The following is a 15,499-nucleotide window of genomic DNA, read 5'->3' as shown; positions in this document are numbered from 1 at the left end:
AACATTCTTGGGGTCCAATGACCCATGACTTCGCTTTTCCAGAGCGCGGCCTGCAAGGGTCCACGGGAACCCTAGGTCAGCAGGTCTGGGACACTCCTTTCGTCAGATACTAAACCAGATTGTCATTAGAATTCCTCCTCTGCCATCCAGTGTAGAAACCTGATAGCTCAGCCTCCATCTGCAGAAGGTGTAAGAATGGAGAGTAGATCCTATTTACTTAACAAAGACCTAGCAAATTTACTTTCTTTCCAACTTTCTTTGAAAATGTTCAACTTGCAGGAAAGTTGTAAGAGCGGTACAATGAGCACCGTGTATCTAGCTCCCTAGATTCACCCACTGCTAACCTGCTTTCTCCGCCTGTGTGTGTGTCTGTGTAAACACTTCTTTTTTCTGAACCATTCAAAAGTGAGTTGGAGACATTATGACACTTCATCCTAGGCTGCCTGACCATTCCTGAGAGCAAGGACATCCTCTGCATAACCACAACACAGTTACACTTGTGGAAAACTTAACATTGACGCAATGTGTCTCTGTTAATCCAGGATAGTTTGCAGCCTTTTTTTTGCACCCTTACGGGAGAGGCTCTGTGGGTGGCTTGATTTCACAGCCTCTTGCGGTGGGCCTCCAGGAGCAGCCTTCGCCTGGGGCTGCCCCCAGCCCTTTGGCCAGCTCCTTACCGGGCACTGCTGGTCCCCACCGCGCTGCTCAGACTGTAGGAGGGGCTCAGATTTGAGTCAGGAGGGCTGAGTGTGAATTCTCCCTGCCATCTCTGTGCGTGTCACTGGGCAAGTCACCTCACTTCTCTGAGCCTTCTTCATTCCTACAGGTGTAAATCAGGGTAGTAATGCCTCATGTGCAGGGTTTGGTGAGAATGAAATGGGGTAATCCTTATGAAGGGTCCTGAAGAGAATGGGCCCCTCAGTTAAGTGGTAGCTTTGATTATTGTCTTCTCAGTACTGCTCGGATCCCTGAGGAGAATCTGCAAACAGGGACCTGTAGAGAACGCCCTAACCTTCCCGTTCCCAAAGCCGCAACCTGCCCCCAGCTGCACCCACACACCGCCGCCCCCTGGGATGGTGGGGAACATACGCCCGCGCTGACGGAGGCCACTCCTCTGCCGGTGCCCTGGGTCCCAGGCCCCACCGAGCCCCTCCCCGCTGCGCTCCTCCCCAGGCGATTCCACTCACCTGCGGCTGATGTGATATAGTAAGGCCCCTGGGGGGCTGACCCCCACTCTACCCGTGACCCTATTTCTCTCCCTTTTAGCATCTATTTCCGCCAAAGCTTGTCTGACCCTTCTTTCCAGCTCCTTTCTCTCCGCTGCCCCTTCCAGCCACGCTCGGCCCCTCTGTTTGGCTAGTGTCCTTTTGATGGCCACCACCTCAGCCTTGCTGAATCCCAGCGGCAGTTCTCCGTTCTCATCTCACCGGCACTCTCGGCGGGACCTGACGCAGCCAGCGCCCTCCTCTCGGGGGCGCCCTTCCCCAGCTCCGCTGCCTTCCTCCTGGCTCAGGCTGCCCCTCCGCAGTCACCTGTGAGACTTCCTGTCCCAGGGCTCCTGCTCCACGGAGGCGGGCCCCCAGCCTCCGTCCTGAGCCCACCTGGTGAACTGTCCCATCCCAAGCCCTAAATGCTGCATTACCCGTGGCCCCCAAACTGTCTCCCCACTGACTGTGCCCTGTGTGGAACCACTACACGCCCTCTGTACTAATGGCTGGTGGGTATTCCAGGCATGTCCCGCTGACCCCTCTGACCCTGCTGCATCCTCCTAGATCTGGCTCATCATTTTGCTAGCTCCCTTGGCCCCGTAATGGGATTCACATCTGGGATGTGTCCACGCCATCCCCTTCTCTCCACGTCTACGGTTACACCCCCGTCAGAGCTTGACGTCATCTCCCACCTGGTCGCCTGCAACTCTCTTACCTTTCTGTGGCCCATTCTCTGTACTACAGCCAGAGAGTTCTCGTAGTTCATAAATCAGGTCCTGAAACTCCCATACTTAAGATGTTCCAATCACTTGCCATCTTAAAATGAAATCCTAAACCCCAGCTTCTCACTGTGACCTACCAGGTTTCACTTTTGTCTGAATCTTTGACCTGGTGCCCTCCTATCTTCCCCATGATCCTTGCTGTTCCAGCCACACAGGCCAGTTTTCTATTCCTGAACTGCCCTGAGCTGGTTTGTGCCTTTGCCTTGACCCTCGTCCTTTACAGCTTTGCACAGCTGCCCCCACCTCCGTCAGATTTCAGCACAAATGCCACCTCCTCAGAGAAGCTTTCCCTGACTGCCCATCTCAAGGAACCCTTTCCACAGCTTGATCCTGTCCCTATCATAACAGCCCGCTCATTTCCCTGCAGTATGCAGCACTGTTTACCAGTTTTCGTTGTCTGTGTGTCTGCTCTGTGCCCTGCACTAGGCTGTAAGCTCTGGGGGGGTCTGCCTGTCTGTTTCACTACTGTGATCTCCTTGCAAGCGCAGTGCCTGACACGGAGAAGCTGTTGGCATGTATTTGTTGCGCAAGTGCAGGAATGAATCTCCACTGTGGAAGCCCAACTCTGCACCAAGGAGTTGAGAAAGATAACTGGAGCACCAACTCCTTGCTAGGGCTGGGGGTCCTCCTTCCCAGGAGCAACCGGGATTGCTGGCCGCCCCCTCCAGCTCACAGGCTGTAAAACCACACTGTGCCTCAGTGCTTCAGCTGACTGGTGGCTCTGACTCTACACCTGGGCTCTGGAACTTCAGAGCAGGAATTACCCGGGTACTTAAAATGCACACTGATTCAGGTGGTCTGGGGTCGGCCTGACTGCGCTTCCTGCAGCTCCCAGCTGGCGGTGACATTGCTGGTCAGGGATCACACTGGCTGAGCTTTGGCAACTTGTGGGTCTTTCCCCAGCTTTCCCCTCTGTAAGTCCGGGGAGAGGAAATCCCAGGGCAAAATACCTCTAAAAAGTGAAATCAGTCAAAGGGAGAAATAAAGTTTAAAATCCGTTAATTGCTTACAAACTGCAGTTCTGGGCCTTCTCTCTTTCCTGCTCTAGCCAAAGCAAGCCAGCAAGCAATCAGCTCCCTCCCCTTAACCTCTCAGGTTCAGACACGCCCTCGGTTGCCCAGGTAATTACCAGTTGATATGGAGATGAATTTCTCTCCACCCCTGAAGAATGATGGAAATGCCCTAAGGCCATAGTTCTCTCCACTCTTGAGTGTCTGTTAATATGCAGATGTACTAAAGCCAGGCGAGACATTCTGGAAATATTACAATTTTACCCACACGCTCAAATGCCAAGGGACCATGTGGAAAGAGCTGAGGGGCTCCTCCATCTCCCTCTCTCTCCCTCTTCCCACCCTCCACCAGCAAGTATTGTTTCTAGCAGTTGCTGTCACCTCCGCATGTGGTGAGACCTGCTAGGCTTCTGTCACCCCGTTTCTGCTACTGTGACAGACAAGACAGATTCTCTGCCAGGAATTGTGCTAAGCCACTTGCTGCTGTCACTGCCATGTTTCCTCTCTGCGCTCCCCTCCTTAAGGCAGACTCCTTGGGAATGTTGTATCTTTGGAAGTCAGGCCCTGCTCCCTGCCCCAGTGCAGGACGCCACAGCTGACCTGGCTGGAATCTGGGGGACACTGGCATCCAAACCCAGAAGCAATGCTGAGGGGTTTCCTAGTTTTGGTTTGGGGAGTGTGATGTGTAAGCATACCTGACCTGCCCTGTAGGCAAAAGGTTCATTTAAACTTGGAGAAAGCATGGTCCTTGGGGTCTAGGCATCCTGGATGTGAATCCTGAGCCTGTCATTTACTATTGGGCCACTTTGAGTAAGTTACTGAACCTGTCTGAGCCTCACTTTCTTTCCTTGCTAAATGGATGTTTTAGCTGGTATATTCCTTACAGGGTTATTATAAAAAGGATAAATGAGAATGCATGGAAGGCACTTAGTGCAATGCCTACAAAATGCTGGAATCTGCCCATTCATAATGCATAGATTGAGAGACATATCACATAGATTGAATATCTTTTGCTCCAGGGTTACTGACAGGAGCTGTTTGTGTCCCAGGCCTCCTTCCTCACGTGCATCCCATAACCCCACAGCCAGCCTGCTATTCCTGTAAAACTAGGAAATCCAGCCCCTGAGGCCCTCCCAAGAACTGGGCGCACCCTTTGTGAGACTCTTTTCCCGCGGGAGGGCCCGATTGCTTGACAACCACACCTGCTGAGCCTGAGGGAGAATGCTCAAACATTTTACAAGAGATAAACAACTGTTTGCAGCCTGATAGTTGCTGTATTGTTTCTTGACCAGGAATGAAAATGACTGAAATTAACATCAGACAGCATAAAGTCTAATTCTTAAGTCTGAAACATCTCTGCCCTCTGTGGACACAGTAAGGGTCCCAGGCAAGCTGACTATTCTCCCCTAGCCTCCCGTGATCAGCACAGTGCAGATGGGCAGGAGGAACACTGAGCAAGTCTCTGCCTCGGCGCTCCGCCTCCCCCAGCTTTGCACACACTCAGCAAAATCTGGTTGACAGAGAGAGCTCCTTTGGCCACAGGGGCTGGGAAGCTGAGCATCTTCCCAGCTCCGACACTGTGACTTCACATCCAGAACCCATGTTAGGGCGGCCACCTCTCCCACACGCAGCCTGGTCTTCCTTTGCCAGAACTTGGAACTTCTTGCTCTCTTCTGGGGAATTTTAAATCTAGGCTGAGAAGCCCCTGAGATGGGTGGGAGGGCAGGCAGAGGCCTGTCAGAACTTCATGCCCGGGAGGCAGCAGCGCCTTCCTCCAGGGACAGGGCAATCCTGCGTTTACAGACAGAAACTCAGCTCCGTGATAAGGGATGACACGGGAGAAAGTTGTCCTGAGGACACACTAGCCCCCATTCCTGTAGATTTTCCTTTCCTGGAATCGAGTTCCATGTCGGAAAGCACTGTTTCACCTTACTTTCTTGCTAAATCTCTTCACGGACATACATTTTGCTTTTATTCCCTTAGTTCAGTGTAAGACAACCCTAAACAGAATATTTCTTCAACTTCCTTAAATTCACTACTGGAAACCTTATCCGATTTGCCGTCTTCTTGTATGCTTTGATCCTACATTCGTTTCAGGATTTTACACCAGGAAAAAAAAGTCTTTCCTGAAGAAACGATTTCTTTCCCTTATCTGATGGTAAGAGTTGTTGTGTCACTAACTCCTTGCTTTCCCTTTTTCGTGTTGGTAAGTCGGAAAACTTAGAGCTAATGGTGAATCAGTAACTTTTAACTTAGTTATTTACCTTTTCCTTTCTGATTTATTTTTATTTTGTTAGTCCAACTGTGAATGTCTTGTAAATGATTTTCCAGATGTCGGCAACAAAAAATGAATTCAGTTTTAATAAGAAGCTATTTGAAAGGATCGTTCGGAGGGCAGGGAACTATTGAATAGGAGGCAGGGGCAGGGTGGTAAGGAGAACGCTGTGAACAACAAGGTCTGCAGGCGCCTCAGAGATTGGCAGAAGGGGTTTCTTTACACGGAGGAATAAATTAGCTAGAAAGAACTGGTGTGGAAGTGGCATGACAAGGTGGCTTGGCTGGGAGAGTAGACCAGGGAATGTTTTACTGGAAGCCAGCCTGGCCGTACGCAGGCTCGGGCAAGGGTGGCCCAAGTTCACAGACCTGCGGGAGGAAGACAAGCTTAATCAAAGTTTGGCTAACAAGTATTTTGTTCTGGTTGATTGTAGGGACAGCAGTTAATGGCAAAGAATGGGAATTGGAGGGTGGGACATATTGTTCCCAGGTTTCCCTGCTCTAGGCTATACTCTCCCCAGGGACAGCCTTGTTGATTGCTCTGCCCTGCCCAGTCCTGGGACTTCCTCCAGTGTTTGTTGACAGGCTGAATGGGGGACTCTCTAATAGGCCCAGGAATAAGCAGGTGACACTTCTTCCGCTCCCTGAGGGGTGCCCAGCTCTGGGTCGCGACCCCACCCCTCCCAGAGCTGCTTCTAGCTCCCCAGCTTCCGGCCTCTGAGGAGGTCCTAGGCCTCCTGCTCCTCCTGAGGTGGCCAGCTCTGGGCAGCACTGCCATTTCTGCTGCCACTGCAGTGCCCTTTCCATGTGGCGGGCAGGGTGGGAAGGTGGAGACAGGTCCACCTGCACAGGGAGTATCAGGCCTGCAACCTGGGGGTGGGCAGGGCAGGGCCCCTTCTGCCTGTCTGCAGGCCTGACCTGCCACGGGTGACCATACCCATCATCCTGCCGGGACCCCCTCCCTCACCTTGGCCTTTTCTGTACCTATGCCTGTGCTCTGTCTTTCTGAGTCTCTGTATGAATCTCTTTGTGTCTCTTTGTCCCTCTGACTCCATCTCTGTCTCTGTCTAGCCAATCTCTCTCTCCCTGTCTCTGGATTTCTGGTATCTCCAGGCCAGCACAAGGAGGCCTTCCAGTTGGACCCAGGTCTCAGTAGGAGCCAGATACAAGGGCTAGGTGGGGATGGGACAGATGGGTTGTCAGCCAAGCACCACCCCACCCCCATCCAGTCTACTTAGACTAACCCTGCCAAGGAGGTCCAATTCTACCCATTTTACTGATGAGGAAGCTGAGGCTCAGACAGCAATTAAGTTGCTTGCCCACAGTTTTAGGACTACAGTGCACAGGGCCAGGATTTTAATCTACACCCCAGTACCTGAGATAGCAGGCTCTGTCCTCTCTTCCTGAGGCTTCTTGGGTTTCCCAGGCCTTTACCTCACTTCTTTTACCCCAGTAAGGAAGAAAGGACCAGAAAGACTCATTTGCCCTGAGGGGTTTGCGTAACTTCAGAGGCAGCTCATCAGGAGCTCTATGTTGCTGGAGGGTGATCTTTTACCCCAAGGGCTGAAACTAAGTATTCCATAGTGGGACTGAGGCCCACACGGGGGGAGAGGAGGCAGAGGAATCACCCAGGGCATTCCTGCTAGCTTTTGGGCCCCTGAATGTCGCTGCTGCCCTGGACATGGGGGGTCCCGAACCGAATCCTTTTGGCGGGGTGACAGGGCAGGTGGCACGGAGCCCCCAGTGTGGGGCTGTGCCGCGGGGCTTGTTAAAGGTGTTCCCCAGAAAGGGGCTCCTCTGCCAGGGACTCTGGGAAATGTGTCAGGGAATGATGAGTGGCTTCTTGGCTGCAGGACTTCAGGGAGCCCTTAAAATGCTCATGCGCACCTCTGGGACCCCCAGCAGGGAGGGGGAGGCAGTTTGCCAGCCATCTTTGCTCTCAGAGTCATCATGCGTCAGCATCTTTGTTACACAAATGCAGAACTGACTGGCCCTGTGGACAGCTCGGGGTGTGGTGTGAAACATGTTTTGGGGGTAGCTGCCACTTCTTCCCCAGAGGAAGCAGAATGTGGTCCAGTGACAGCAGGGTGGGGTTTGGTCAACAACTGACAGGCAGAGACTAAAAGGCTTGTGGCTACATACAGTCACATGTGAGCCTGGCCTCAGTCTACTAGTCAGGTCACTGTGCTGCACAACCTCAAGGGACACTGTTTTCAGAGATGCATGAGAATGGCATCTCTGGGGGTTGTTCATTGTACAACCTGTGCATCTGAACACGAGATCCTGGTGCCAGCCCTCATCACAGTTGTCTGTTGCAATAGCCTCTGTGTTGACTGCCTGTCTTCAATCTGCCACCTCTGGTGTCTCCTGCACCCCTCCTCTGTGTCATCTCTCCAGTCCTACCCTCCTTCCAGTCCCTGCTCCCTTCAGCCAGCTGCCAGAGTGGTCTACCAGTACCCTGAGCTGTGCTGGGGCCCTGGGAGTTGGAGTCCTCTGAGAGGGGTGGGCTGTATCCTCTTGGGCAAATCAGCTTAACTTCTCTGGGGCCGACATCCCCATTTGTAAAATAAGGACCCAATACCAACCCATTGGTTATAGTTTCCTTTATCACTACTTGTCGTGCAGCTGCATCTGGGGAGGTCTCTCCCTGGGTACTAGGTGAAACCTCAACCCAGTAGCGGAGGGTTCTTGACTCTGATCAAGAAAGAATTCTCGACCAGGTTGGGTGAGGGTGGGGAAGGAAGGAATTCATTAAAGCAAGAGTACACGCGAATGTCAGCAGGCATGCAGGCAGTAGAGAGCCAGGGAAAACAGGGGGAGGGAAGGGAAGTTCCTGCTCAGCATGGGGCAGATCCCTTGCCAGCCCCAAAGCCAAGGTCACCTGGCCACCGTCCCTCAATCTGCACAACATGGGAGCCAAACCCCTCCCACCCTAGGATCTGGGGGAGCCACAGAGCCCTAGATGGAGCAAGATTATGTTCTGAGAACTTCCACTTCCCTACTAGTCTGAAATAAAACAGGGAGAGAGAAAAGGACTGTGTTAAGACTAGAAAGCTGATTGAAATAGCAACGTGACAGACATTGACCACCAGAGGTGGAGGTTGGAGAGTTCTTGTCTTTATCATGGAAAAGAGTTCAGAGGCAAGTACAATCATCTCATGCAACAAGAAAATTTATTTGATATAAGATAGTACACACTCAGACAGGAGTGTGGACGACCTCAGAGAGGAGGTGTGCTTAAGAGTTTAGGGTTTGTGGTTTTATAGGGCCTTTTGGGTAGGGGTCATAAGGCATGATATATACAGGTGATTCGTAATTCCTTTGAAGTTTGTCATCTTGAATAGGGTTTTTCAGGTGACTGTGTTGATCCAGATCCTGGCATTCTTTGTCTACAAAGATTCATTTATACTTCAGGGGTCTATGTCCTGTCCTGGTTACAAAGTTACTTAATTGATTAAGGGGCAGGAAGAAGAGAAAGAACAGCATATAGATTAAATTAAAGAATAAGCTGGGCCTTTTTCGCAGGCTAAGTAGGATTTAAAATGACATGACCCTTGTCCCATTTCCCTGCCCTACCTCAGATTTGCTTCAGGAGGCCAGAGGCTGTACGTCCCTGTCGCAGCAGTGTCCGGCACATGCCAGTCCTGGTGGATGTTTGCTGAATGTGTGAATGCCTGTCACTTTGACCAAAACCCTCTGGCAGCTTCTCCTCTCGTGCTTGATTGATCTCCCCAGCATTTCCCAAACACTGCCTGTTGTACTTCAAGGCCTTCACCTATGCTGTTTTCTTCCCTGGCAGTCTGGCCTGCTCTGTCTGCAGCACTGAGCAGTTTGGGGCAGCTCAGCCACTACCCCAGAAGCCTTTCCCAGCCCTCTCCCCACCCTGGAACCAGCTGCCCCCTTCCACCACAGGCCCTCTCCATGGCCCTGACACCTCTGTCTGACAAGGGGTTGGGGGTTATCTGTGTCCTGGCGGGGCTCCTCTGCTGTTCTAGGCAAAGGAGGTTGCACTTCACTGCACGTTCTTGGGCTTCTCAGAGCCTGTGTGGCACCAGTGCAGGACAGGCCGCAGGATGGACTGGAAATTGGTGGCGGCCACAGCACTCTTTCCGGTGCAGTGTCTCCCGCCCTCTCAGGCACCCTTCACAAGGTGACACAGTCCTGGGCAGGATGGTCAGCCCTGCCGCCTCTGCAGACCCAGGCTGCACTGGGACAGACCAGTTTGCTGATGCCTGACTCGGGGTGTGGGGGTGGAGCACCCCACATTCAGGTTCAGGGTCCAAAAATACGTCTTTGGGTCTGGTGGAGAAATAAGCATATTGGAACTTGTGCTTGATGCTTGGGCTTACTGGACTTTCTGTTGTTTAAAAACAAAAGTACATTTAACGTAACTCAGGACCTGGCCTCAGTAAGGAGTCTGTGTCTGCTGTCTGTGGGGGATGTTGGCATAGGTTCACACTTGAGAGTGTGGACTTCAGAGTCAGAACGACCTGGGTCTGAGTCACAGCTCAAACGCTTCCCAGTTAGACTTTGGGCAAGACATGTCACCTCTCCAAACCTCAGCTTCCTTATCTGTGAAATGGGCATGCCCCTGGTGCCCCCAGCAGGTTCATGTAAGGACTCAAGGAGATAAAGTAGAGCCTTGGCATTAGTTGGGCTGTGTTGGAGCCTGACAGCAGGAAACAGTGGTGGCTATAAATATTACTACTTCGCTTCTATTTTCTGGCAAAGACCCATTCATTTCTTGGACCTCTTCATTTTCTCTTGCCTTCCATGACTGGTGGTGGCAGGTGGCTTTCTCTCTGGGACTAGTTTTTCATAGAAACAAAATTGCATGTTTTTTATCACTTCGTAGGAGTCATCACACATGGCTAATAAAGAACAACACTGCCGTGAACCCTGGTTGGGCACCTGCTGCACCCCTAACCACCCACAGACCCCACCCATGACCACCTACAACCATGGCCCCCTACCCACACCCCACTGCTCATGGAACCCCATCATCCATGGACTCTACCTCCTGTGGACCACTACCCACTGACCCCCACTCCCTCATTGCCCCCCAGAAACCCAGAGCCCCACCTGCCTGATAAATACCTCAAGGCCATGTGCTGCAGAAGAGCAGGTATGCCGGTAAGGCAGAAAAGCCCCTCCCCAGAGGCAAGCCTGGGCTTGGCCTTTGCTCTGATGGTGCCCTGTCCACACCGCCATCCTTCCCCCAGGCCCCTCAGCTGGTGCAAAGAGGGCACAGACAAGGACTCCCTCCAGGGTACCCAGTACTGGCTGTAGGGCTGATGGTCAAACAGAAGCAAATGGGTGTGGGGCTCCTCAGAGTTTAATATGCTGACATCCATTGGGCTTGACCAGGGAGCCCTTCTTCACCTCAGGAGCATATTGTGAGATCTGCTTTACCAACATTCTAGCCCCTTCCTGTTCTAAGAGTGGCCACAGAGCTCACCTGGCAGCTTGTTGAAACTGCAGGATCTGAACTGAGCCCAGGCCGCCTGAATCAGAATCGGCATTTGAAGATCCTAGGGATGCACTGCAGGCTCCTTGGAGTCTGAGCCACACTCCCGCAGGTCACTGGGCCTTGACCTTGGCTGCACATTGGGGTCATCTGGGTAACTTCAAAATTACTGATGCCCAGTCCCTGCCCAGGTCCAGATTTAACTGATCTGGAGTTTGGATGTGGAGCATTTTAGAAGCTCCTTGGGTGACTTTAACTGCAGAGAAGTTTGGGAATTGCTGTTCTTGGTCATACCGCTCTGCTAATGAGATATTTTATTGTTTGTGTTTGTACTTGGTGACAGGAAGGGGATAAGGTTAAGGTGGCTGTTAGCCAGTGCACAGATGGGTGAAAATTAGTGCAGGCCAGGAGTATCTGCTTGGAAGTGAACAGGGAAGCATTTAAGGTCTTGGAACTGCCCAGGGAGGCATGGGGTAAACCAGGCACTCCCCCAGCATCCCAGAGCTGGCTGCTTGCAAAGCCTGACCCAGGACTTAGCTTCCTGACACCAACTCCCAGTTAGTGTCTGAACTCTTAGAATTGCTGTCTCCACACCATCTCTTTGAAAATGTTCCTTCCTGGACCTAGGCCTCGGCCTTGGTCACCAAGCTGAAACCTGGGCTGGGTTCTGATCCGTAGGCAACCTCTGCTCCGCTTTTACTTTGCTGGCTGCTGGCTCAAGACTCCAGCAAACTGTCCCTGAAGCCAGTAAAGCTTAATCTAGCACAGCCAGGAGGCTGTAACACATTGTAAGCACCTGCACCTCATGCCGTTAGGCAGTGAGAACCTCCTGGGAGACTCCACTTAATGAAGAAGCAGGGAGTCCAGGCGTGTGGGGTCTGAGCCCCAGCCCTGACACTTGGCAGCTGGGCTGCCTCACACTGATCCTTCTGCCTCTCTGGGCCCCAGTTCCCTTATCCGCAAACTGGGCACAACAGCACTTCCCTGCTTCAGGATGGTGAGCAGACCAAGTGACGTAGAAAAGGTGACAGAGCCCCAAGCAGTGCCCGGCAGGTGCTGGGCACTAGATCGGAATTAGTTGGGCTGCTGAGGGCTCTCAGCATCATGTAGCAGGGACGCTGGAGGCCCGGGCTTCTCAGACCTCTGCCACAGGAGCACCCCGAACCCCAGCGCCAGAGGCAGCAGCACGTCCCTCTCTCCTCGGCCAGATGGCATGCGGTCCCAGGTGTGTGTTTGGTGGCAGTGAGAAGGCCTGCACTGGCCTTGGGGGCGCTCCCAGCCTTCCTGAGCTGACTAAACAGCAGAAGCCGGCTGCGCTGGCCACAGTTGGTGGCACTCTTCCCACCATGTGGGCCCACTCATGATAGAGCAGCTGTTATTGTCATGGTTATTTTATTTTTATTCCTCTCTCTGGGAGCCCAGAATCAAAGGGAAACATCAGCTGTGCTGCCCCATTACAGAGGGCAGAGCACCAGCGGGCGTGAGTCTGAGTATCCTGAGCCAGGGCTCCGACAGGCTCAGAACCACAGTGTCTCAGAGGGCAGAGCCCGTGGAGACAGTGCAACGTGTCATCTTTCAGATGGGGAAACTGAGGCCACAGAGGGTCAAGGACTTTCCCAAGGCTTCGCTGGCTGTGGGGTCTGAGGTCTGCCTCCTGTCTCCTATGACTACTGTAGCCAGGAAGAAATTGGACGTAGTGCCCAAGGCCTCACCCGCAGCCAGTGTTTCCCAGTGAAATGCAGATCCCATGGCCCCATCGACTGACTCAGTATCTGAGGTGGCCCCGAGGAGCTGCATCCTTACGAAGCTCATTTGACCAAGTTCTGGAGTCACTGTGTGGACTCTCCCCACTTGTCCCAAAGCCCCAGACTTGTGCACTGGGCCTAAGCTCCCCTGCATCAAAATTCACCACTCAGGGATCCCAGCTCCTGACAAACCTATCCTCATTTAAAGCATCACTTATTTGGCATCTCTGACAACAGTGGGTCCCAGATGAAGGGGACAGATGTGGTGTCCTGTCATGGATAAGCAGACCGCCTGGGACCCAAGTCCACCTCTGCTAGTCATGTGCCTTCTGGATGTTTCTGCACCTATTGGTGCCTTAGCTGTCTTACCTATAGGGTGAGGGTGGTGATGCCTCCCTCCTGAGCTGTTGTGAGGATCAGGTGTGTTAGTATAAATAAAATGTTTAGATCACTAAACTAGCACACAGTGAGGTCTGTATAAATGTTCCCTATTATTGTGCCCATTTTACAGGCTGAGAAAGTTTCACTGACAGAGGTGAAGACTTTCCCAGGGTCACACAGTCACTAAGGAGCAAAGTTGGCTGAGGTTTCTACCCTTGGTCCCACTTAACCCCACCCGGGTGACTACAGCTTTCACAGCTCTGCCGATACATCAGGGAGAAAGACCCTCCCCAGCCCTCCACCTGTTATACACTCTTGGGTTAGGATAAATTCCCAGTTCCCTTAGCTAAGAAGGTAGGGTCTCTGAAACCAGGTGGCCATACAGGGCCAAAGTGGCTCAGCTTCCCTGTGTCCCAAAAGTCCCTCATGGGGCAGAGACTGCTGGGGACACTGCTACCCTCAATCTTGAAAGTTCCGTGTTTATTATGCCAGTGTCCATTTACACTCAAAGCCTAGCTTCATTTTCTAGATGGTATTACACTTAACATCTTTGCATTTTGGCTTAAGAGAATGTGTTCAAATACCAGGGCCCCGGGTCCTTGTGTCAGCAAGGTCACCTCCTTGGGGAGGAGTTGAGGCCAGGTGTCCCTCAAGGGTAGGCCTGCCTCTAGCTTTCTGGCATTTGGAAAGCTGTCTCTTCCTGGGGCCCCTCCTCCCCACCCCCACCCCCGGTCTCTCTCTCTCTCCCTCTCTCTGTGATTGAATTCACTTCTCTGAATCTGAAGGGACTGGGAGTCTTGCCCAGCATCTGTCTGCTGCTCACCCCAGAATGGGCTCTGCAGTCCCTCTCCCTTCTCCCACTGCTCTGAGGACTAAGGGGCTGAGTGAGGCCTGTTGAGTCTGTGGAGGGCCTGGCCTGGCAGCACTGTGCTCCCCTCCCGGTGCTGCGTGCCCCTCTCCTTCTCCATGGCCTGTGGACAGGCAGCTGCATTACTGCTCTTTCTCTTCTTTCATTCCCGCTGTGATAGAATCTGCCCTGAGCCACCAGTGCCTGGCCAGCTCGGGGCCCATTCTAATGAAGGTAACTGAATGCCCAGCAGCTGAAACCAGCCTTTGCAAAACAGCAAGGGGAGGGCTGCCCTTGAGAGCAGAGTGGGCCAGCCCTTGTTTGCCCTAGCCTGGTTTGAGAGACGGGCTGGGCCCTGCAGGGCCAACAGAGGGCCACGGGAAGGGGAATGGACAGGGAGCAGGTTTATCTGGGGTGAGCTGAGCTTGCTCATTGCAGTGTCTGCTCCGTGCTTTCAGGAGTTGGAAAGGTAGCAGTAGATGTGGGTCATGGAGGGTGGGTGGAGGAAGCATTGGCCAGATTAATCAGGATTCCAAGGCCAAGTGGGTGGGGCTCAGGGCTCTGGGTTCTGCACCTGGGACCCTTCTGATCAGAGCTTCTCTTTCCCTCCTTCCCTGCCTCCTTTCCTTTGCTCAGGACCCACAGCTGCAAAGCTGCCCTCGGGCAGCCATGTGTCACCGCTGTCCAGGGCTCCTTTCCCTAGACTTGAGAAGTCAGTGGCACAGAGGAAGGGGGTCTGCATTCAGGCAGGCCTGCATCCAAACCCTGGCTCTGACTGCCCTGGCAGGTGACTTAATCCTCTTGAGCTTCACCCATCTAATCTGTGAGGTGTGGAGAGTAGTGCCTACTCTGGTGGGTCCAGATTTGGTAGGGCCCGAAGCTCCTGCAAGGAATGGAGTCATATTTAAGGTAAAGGATTTCAGTGCCTCTTACTTTTACAAATTTAACAAAACACTTGACCACATGAACACACTGCCAGGGCCCCTCCTGAGCACGTGAGGGCCCTAGAAGTTTAAACTTCATTAGCTTCACAGAAAATCCCAATGTGTAGACCTGTACCTCGTGGGACCATGAAGGGTCACAGAGCTAATATTTGCAGAGCTCCTAGAACAGTGCCTGGCGCAAAGCAAGTCCCTTATAAGTGTTACATTTTATTTTTATTACCTCAGGATCATCATGGGCATTAGACGTATACAGTGGTATGCTCGTAGTGCCTAGCATGGAGCTGGTAGGTGCTGTGCACCTGATACAGTCATTCATCAGCTCACCTAATAGTTAGTGCTCATGGGGGCCAGGTGCTGTGCTGAACTCTGGCATCAAATGCTCCCTCCTAGAGCTCTCATTCTGGGGAGGGTAACCAGGCCGTCAGTAACCATACAAACAGGCAATTCCAAATGGAATGGTGACTGTGTGAGAAAGCTAGGTGAGAACTAGGAGAAAGAAAAATGAAATAATTTTGACCTGGGATATAAAGAAAAGCCTCTCCTGAGACATTACAAAAAGGAGTGAATTCTTAGTATTCTGACTTCTGCATGTGCATCTGTAAGCCAGTCTAGCATAGTAACATTAATAGCAACTACCAGGTCCAACTAAAAGCTAAACAAATGTCTTCTCAGTTGATCTTCTCAACAACTCTTAGGTGAGAGAATGGAGACCAAGTGGGAGAAGCGGTTTTACCTGAGCTGGCATATGGGCTAAGAGGGAGCTCTGGGATTCAGATGGCCACCCCACTGCCTGAAAGCTCATTCAGCTACGCCACGTGGCTGACACAGAGGGAGAGATGCC

At 52.4% G+C, this 15,499-nt stretch overlaps 1 protein-coding gene across 5 annotated transcripts in view; it reads left to right on the top strand.

Moving 5' to 3' along the window:
- Nucleotides 1–15,499, top strand: part of RAB11FIP4 (RAB11 family interacting protein 4) — a 111,794-nt gene that overhangs the window by 44,211 nt on the left and 52,084 nt on the right. The gene's annotated exons all lie outside the window — the stretch shown is intronic.

The sequence above is a fragment of the Manis javanica genome, chromosome 4 (genome assembly GCF_040802235.1).
Source record: "Manis javanica isolate MJ-LG chromosome 4, MJ_LKY, whole genome shotgun sequence".
NCBI lineage: Eukaryota > Metazoa > Chordata > Mammalia > Pholidota > Manidae > Manis > Manis javanica.
This window is presented reverse-complemented; position numbering and strand designations above follow the sequence as displayed.